Raw genomic sequence first — 6,996 nt, 5'->3', positions numbered from 1 at the left:
TTGATGTATGATTGATCAACCGATCAATGGGTCACACTTGAGTAAGCCTCGGCTTCCACCCATTTTGTGAAGTAGTCTGTAGCTAGCAACACATATTTATTTTGTTCCACGGTCTTGGGTAAAGGGCCCACCATATCAATCCCCCATTGCGCGAACGGCCATGGATTTTCCATTGCGTGCAAATCTTCGGCAGGTTGATGCTTCATTGGACCGTGGCGTTGACACTTATCACATCTTCGGGCGTACTCTTCAGCATTCCGGGCCAAGTACGGCCAGATGTAACCTTGAGTTAAAACCTTATGTGCAAGGGATCTGCCCCCAGAGTGGTTGCTGCAATCTCCATCGTGAATCTGTTTCAATACCACAAGAGCCTCAGTAGGGCTTAAACATTTCAGGTAAGGACCTGAAAATGACTTCCGATATAACTGGTTATTGATGATGGCATATTTAGCTGCGCTGAGTCTGAGCTTTCGCACCTCAATTTTCTGGTTTGGAAGAGTCCCATGCTTGAGGTAGGCTTCCAATGGATCAATCTAGCATGGTTCTCGCGGAATGACTGGAATCACCATTACTTCTTGCCGAGGGTTGATGCTGGGTTAGTCTAGGATGTCAATTGGCACAATCCGAGTCAGATCTTCATTTGAGGATGGCACTGCTGTGGCCAATTGATCTACTTCAGCATTCTCAACACGAGGTACCTAGTGGAATTCGACTTGATTGAATCCTCGTGTAACATTCTCCACAGCTTCTTTGTATGCTTTCATCATTTCCTCTTTGGGGTGATACTGACCTGTCACTTGATTTATAACAAGCTGTGAGTCACTAAAAACTTTTAAACACCGTACTTGAAGGCTGTTAGCCAATCAAAGACCAACAAGTAATGCCTCATGTTTAGCCTCATTATTTGTAACAGGGAAATTCAAGCAAATGGACTGCTGTAATTTGGTCCCTTCGAGTGTTGATATAACAACCCCAACTCTTGCACTTGTTTTGTTCGAGAAGCCATGGACCCAAAGCTCCCACTGTGGTTCAGGGAGTTCTGGTTCTTCGGGAGTGTCCTCATATTCTAGGAGAAAGTCTACTAAGGTTTGTCCCTTGTGTGACACCTTCGGCTCATAGGTTATGTCGAAGGAACTGAGCTCGATGGCCCATTTGGTAATTCTTCCAGATAGATCCGGCTTAGAGAGTATACTCCGTATAGGATAGTTGGTGAGTACCACAATGCTATGAGATTCAAAATAATGCCGAAACTTCCTCTTGGAATAAACCAAGGTTAGGATGATTTTCTCCGCTTTGCAATACCGTGTCTCCCCATCTGTCATTATCTTACTTGTGTAGAAGACTAGATGTTGATTCTTTCCTTCCTCTCTAATTAACGCTGCACTTGTCGATATGCTAGAAATTGCTAAGTACATAATAAGAACTTCTCCGGGTTTTGGAGCGGATAGAATTGGAGGTTCGGCAATATAACGTTTCAACTGATTAAGGGCCACCTGCTGCTGAGGTCCCCATATATCCTTATTCTTAGATCTTATAGCATCGAAGAATGGTTTACACTTATCTGATAATCGGGATATAAACCGACTAAGAGCTGCGATCCGACCGGTAAGAACTTGCACCTCCCTACGATTTTTTAGTTCCTGATTCTGCATGAGGGCCTTAGCTTGAGCCGGGCTTACCTCTATCCCTCTTTTATTCACTATATGGCCGAGGAATTGACCTAATGATACTGCAAAGGAGAACTTGGAAGGATTTAACTTCATGTTGTACTTCTTCAGAGTATTGAAAACTTCCTGGAGGTGCTTCGGATGGTCTTCCTTCTTCACACTTTTGACCACCATGTCATCTATGTATGCTTCAACCGTCTTCCCTAAAAAATTGTCGAAGATCTTGTTAACAAGGTGCTGATAAGTGGCCTCGGCGTTCTTCAGCCCGAAGGGCATGACCCTATAACAATAAGTCCCCTTTTCTGTAATGAAAGTAGTTTTTTCTTTATCTTCTAGATTCATAAGAATCTGATTGTATCCCGAGTACACATCGAGGAATATAAGCCTCTCGTAGCCAGTAGTAGCATCAACTATCTGATCTATCTTTGACAGAGGGAAGCTATCTTTAGGGCAGGCTTTGTTAAGGTTGGTATAGTCTATACAAACCCTCCACTTTCCATTCTTCTTTTGTACGACCACCATGTTTAATAACCATTGTGGATATTTCACCTCTCGGATGAAACCTGCTTGTAACAGCTTGTTTACTTCTTCAGCTATAATGTGATTGCGTTCAGAGGCGAACCTTCGGTGTTTCTTCTTAACTGGTTTGAACTCGGGATCCACCTTTAGGCTATGGCAGGAGACTAAAGGGTCGATCCCTATCATGTCTGAATGATCCCAGGCAAAAACATCTACATCATTCCGAATGACATCAATTAATGCTTCCTTTTCTTCGGATGTGGAAGAAGAGCCTAAATAAGTGACCTTCTGGGGGTCACCGAGGATAACTTCTATGGCTTCGAAGATCTCCTCGGTAGGCTTCGCAGCTTCTTCTTCCTCTTCTACCTTAAGATACTTGGGCAGAGGGCTCTGTAATTACTATTTGGGTGTATTTTTAGGAGTCACGCCTGGTTGAGGCTATCTAGACACCTTCTTTGCTTCAGCCTGTGTCAGCATATAGCATTTCTTTGCAGTAACTTGATCGCCCCATAGATTAATAACCTCTTTTCCATCCGGAGATAAGCACCGCATCACCTGATGAAGGGTGGACGGAACTCCTTTCATCCTGTGTATCCAGCCTCTTCCCATGATGAGATTATAGGAACGATGGATCTGTGTTAAGACAAAGTTCTCCTTCAGAGTCCTCTTCACCGCAATTACGGATAAGTCTATTACCCCAAGGGGATCTACTCTTGTGCCATCGAACCCCATCAATGGGTTGGAAGTAGGTCGAATAGATGATGACGGGATCTCTAGCTGCTCAAAGACCGCCTTTGTGATGATGTTGGCACTACTTCCTGGGTCTATTAAAACCCTCTTGATCATTCAATTGGCCACTAAAAGGCTGATGACCAATGGATCCTCATGGGGGAGTTGAACTCTGGATAGGTCGCCATTGCCGAATCCAATACTGATGCTGCCCGCAGCGATAGCATTGACCAAGGATATCTTCCTGAGCTTATGGACTGCCCTCAATCTGGATCTGTATACCTCCTCGGACTCTTGATCATCTTCAGATCTGTTATGTATTGCATGAATGGCATTTACTTGAGTACCTTCTATCTTGCTAGGATAGACCTCGCGGGGCTTCACATACTCCTTCGTCATGAGGTAATCTGCCAACTCACCTCTGGCTATCATATTTTCCACTTGTCGCCTAAGGGATCTGCAATCATTGGTTAAATGCCCATAATCTTGATGATAAGTGCAATGCTTGCTTTTGTCCCTCTGCTCCAAGGGTTGCTTCATTGGCTGCGGGGCTGTGAACCTCACCTTATTCTCTTGGAAGAGCCGAGCCAAGGTAGTTCGGAGAGGTGTAAACCCTTCCTCTATCTTTTGCCACTTCTCAGGTGCCTGGGTTATCGGCGTTGAGGCGCGTTGGCTTTTCTGAATTTTTTAATTTGGAATTCTCTCTTGAGACTTGTTCTCCACTATCACGAGGGTGGCGTGCTGCGCTCAGTGGGCTACATTTTCCTCGAGCTGGATGTATATCTGGGCCTTAGGATTGAGAGTCTGCATGTCAGGAGGGGAATATTTAACCAAGGAAGTATGAAACTCCGTCCCCTGAATCATTGCAAGTTTAAATATTTCTATAGCAATCGCGGGATGACAGTCTGCTATTTCTGAGGCTTCCATGTTGAATCTAGATAAGAAATCCTGCAGTGTTTCCCTTTTTTTTACCTTACGGTGAAGAGGCTACCAATACTCTTCTTTTGCTTCTTATTTCCGCAGTATTGTGCTAGGAACATGGTGCACAGAGTTACATATTCCGGGATGGACTTGTGTGGCCTATTCCTGAACCACTCTAGTGTTGCTTCTGTCAAACTGGTAGGAAAAACTCTACACATCCAAGGGTTATTACAGTCATCCAAAGCCATCTTTTGGGCGTAATGATCCAGGTGCCGAGAAGGATCTCCCATACCGTCAAACTGAGTAAAAGAAGGCATGGTAAATTTCTTGGGCCTCTCAACCATATACACATCGTCAGTGAAAGAAGTTTTCACTAGGGAGTTTTTGTGCTCTCTGGCCATCTCAGCAGGTATCTGAATCTTCAGAAGTCTTTTCTCATCAAAGGCATCCTGAACACCTACACCATCTGGAATTCCATTGGACCACACCGTGAGCTTATGGCTAGACTCGGCTTACTCGTCCTACGTGCGACGAGGGATGTTGTCTGAAGCGACAGCCTCGGACCTTACCCTCTGCTGTTGCTGAACCTCATTTGGCTGAGCCTCGTTGGGTTGTGCCCCATTAGGTGGAAGCCCGTTAACTGGAGGAATATTCTGATTAGGGGGTGCTGCCGTATCACCTGGTGGTGGCCGTGGTGCCAACTGAGCCATCGTCGTTTGCAGAGTGTTATTCTGATATTGAAGCAAGGTGATCTGAGCCACGCTAGCCTCGTTTGCTTGACGAAGTACGTCAAATTGGTGTAGAAACTCTTCACGCATCTTCTGCATCAACTCCGTCTGTTGATCTGTTGAAGATCCTCCGTTCGACATTCCGGATGGTAGTTGTAGGATTCACTTGAAACAAGAGTGGGAATATATTTGCACACGTTTCCCAAAGACGGCGCCAAAGTGTAGGTGCAAAATTTTGCTCAACCAATAATGATTGAGAAAAATAAGACAACACACTTAAAAATAGTAAGAATAAATAAGAACACTGTATAGAGAAGCGTAAAATTACTTGATCCCTTTATTGGAGGTCTGGGCCTCTATTTATACACAAAAGATTGGTTGAATTATGGTAGGGCTCGCATTGCTTGTCCTCCAATTCTTTTTTTACAGAAATTCTTTACAAATAGAGCTCCTTTCTTTGTATAATTCTCCTTGTGTAGTAGTTTCTTTCTTTGTTGTATCCTTCTTCTTATAGGACTAATTTACTTTCAATGGAGTTGGGCCTTAAGTAACCTGATCCATGTGACATTGCCAATGGGTTAGATCTCTTGTTTCAGGCTTGAGCAGTGCTACAAAGATCAATTAGCTATAACCTTGGGCTAGTGTCTTATGATTCTGGGCTGCCGACGAGCTTGGACTGGGCTTTGTGCAAGATGGGCCTCTGACATTTGTGATGGGTATTTATGTTGTGATGACGTGTACAGTTCTTATTGGAGGGAAATTTTTCCCTCCACACTAGGGTTTTGATATGATGTGCGGATTAATCGATCTCAACACTGTCAATGACGACAACGAGATGTCGTCGTTCTATTTACATTCCTCGTCGTCATCCTCTGCCTCAGCTCTGCCAGTGCCGGCGTCGTCGTCGGTGTGTTTGGAAAGTTTTGTTTGTATGTATATATAATCATATGTCTACGTGTGTGTATTTATTATGTGTGTATATATATATATATACACACACATAATAAATACACACACGTACATATATCATTCTATGGCCTGGAGGGTGGTGGTGTGGAGGTCAGTCGGGATGGAGAGGGGAGAGGAATAGTGAGATAAAGGAAAAATAGAAATATTTTTGTTGGGTAAATGTTAGTGGGCAGAAGGGTCATTTGTTATTTTTAGATATTTTTAGTTTTTAATAATATAATAATGAGGGTAGATAAGTAAATTTACTGTAAAATCTGACATTGGGGGTCTTTGCAACAAAATGCCAAACTTCAGGTTTAGTTACAATTAGTCCAAACCTTAGGGAAGTTCATTGTAGTTTGCCCTAAAAATATTTACGCCCTGATTGGTTGGGCTTCAGCAATCTCAAAATGGGCTTCTAAACTTAAAAAGCCCGTTTCAAAAAAATATATCTGTTTGGTAAAAAAAAAAATTAAACGAACTTTGAAGAAAATCTAGCTCCTTGAAAGCCCGTTCTGGCAAAGCAGCAAAAACTTGTTTCATAAATGGCTTCTCGGGAATCAGGTTATTAAACAAGTGATAAATTTTTAATTATCATATTGCCCTATTTTTAAACTTTTGGAACATAAACCAAAAGATGTTAAAAGTTGCAGATAACCTACCAATGACTCCCATTTGATCTCAAAAATCAAGGATCAGAAGAGTTATATGATTTGTAAACTCTCATCCAATTCAACCCTCTTTAGAATTTTGAACAACCACTATCTCTCTCAATATATATATATATATATATATATATATATAATATTTTAAGGGTTAGGTATCACATTCACTTAATTCTAAAATTAGGGTTCTATTATATTTATAAATAAGAATGAAATTGGGTATGGATACTTTTGCTACCATTTCTCTTTATCGTCTTATGTTTAATTTCTTCCCCCCTTCATTTTGCTTTTCCTCTTTTAACTTCTATATATATATATAATATTTTAAGGGTTAGGTATCACATTCACTTAATTCTAAAATTAGGGTTCTATTATATTTATAAATAAGAATGAAATTGGGTATGGATACTTTTGCTACCATTTCTCTTTATCGTCTTATGTTTAATTTCTTCCCCCCTTCATTTTGCTTTTCCTCTTTTAACTTCTGTAGTTGGATCAGTATGTGATTCTGTATTCCACCTTCCCTTCGTCAGCCATCAATGAAACTATGAAAAGTAGAAAAGCATCAACAAAGACCGTGAAAGCATCAACAATTGAAGTATGAAAAAAAATTGACACCACTAATTATTGCTCCATTATTGGTGATTTCCGCCCATCACTTTAATTATCCATTTTTTTTCTCTCTCTCTTTTATTGTTATATCCCAATTCAACTCGCTATTATATTAAAGATAAAATTGTCAAGTTAAACTGGATTAATAGTTAAAAGAACTTTAAAAAATGCACTCACCAAATAACTTTTATGTTTTAATTCTCTTCC

Source organism: Cornus florida, unplaced genomic scaffold (assembly GCF_030987335.1).
Source record: "Cornus florida cultivar Cherokee Brave unplaced genomic scaffold, ASM3098733v1 CherokeeBrave_3.0.0_Hap2_Chr07, whole genome shotgun sequence".
NCBI lineage: Eukaryota > Viridiplantae > Streptophyta > Magnoliopsida > Cornales > Cornaceae > Cornus > Cornus florida.
The sequence above is the reverse complement of the archived record's forward strand: the minus strand, read 5'-3'. Positions refer to the sequence as shown.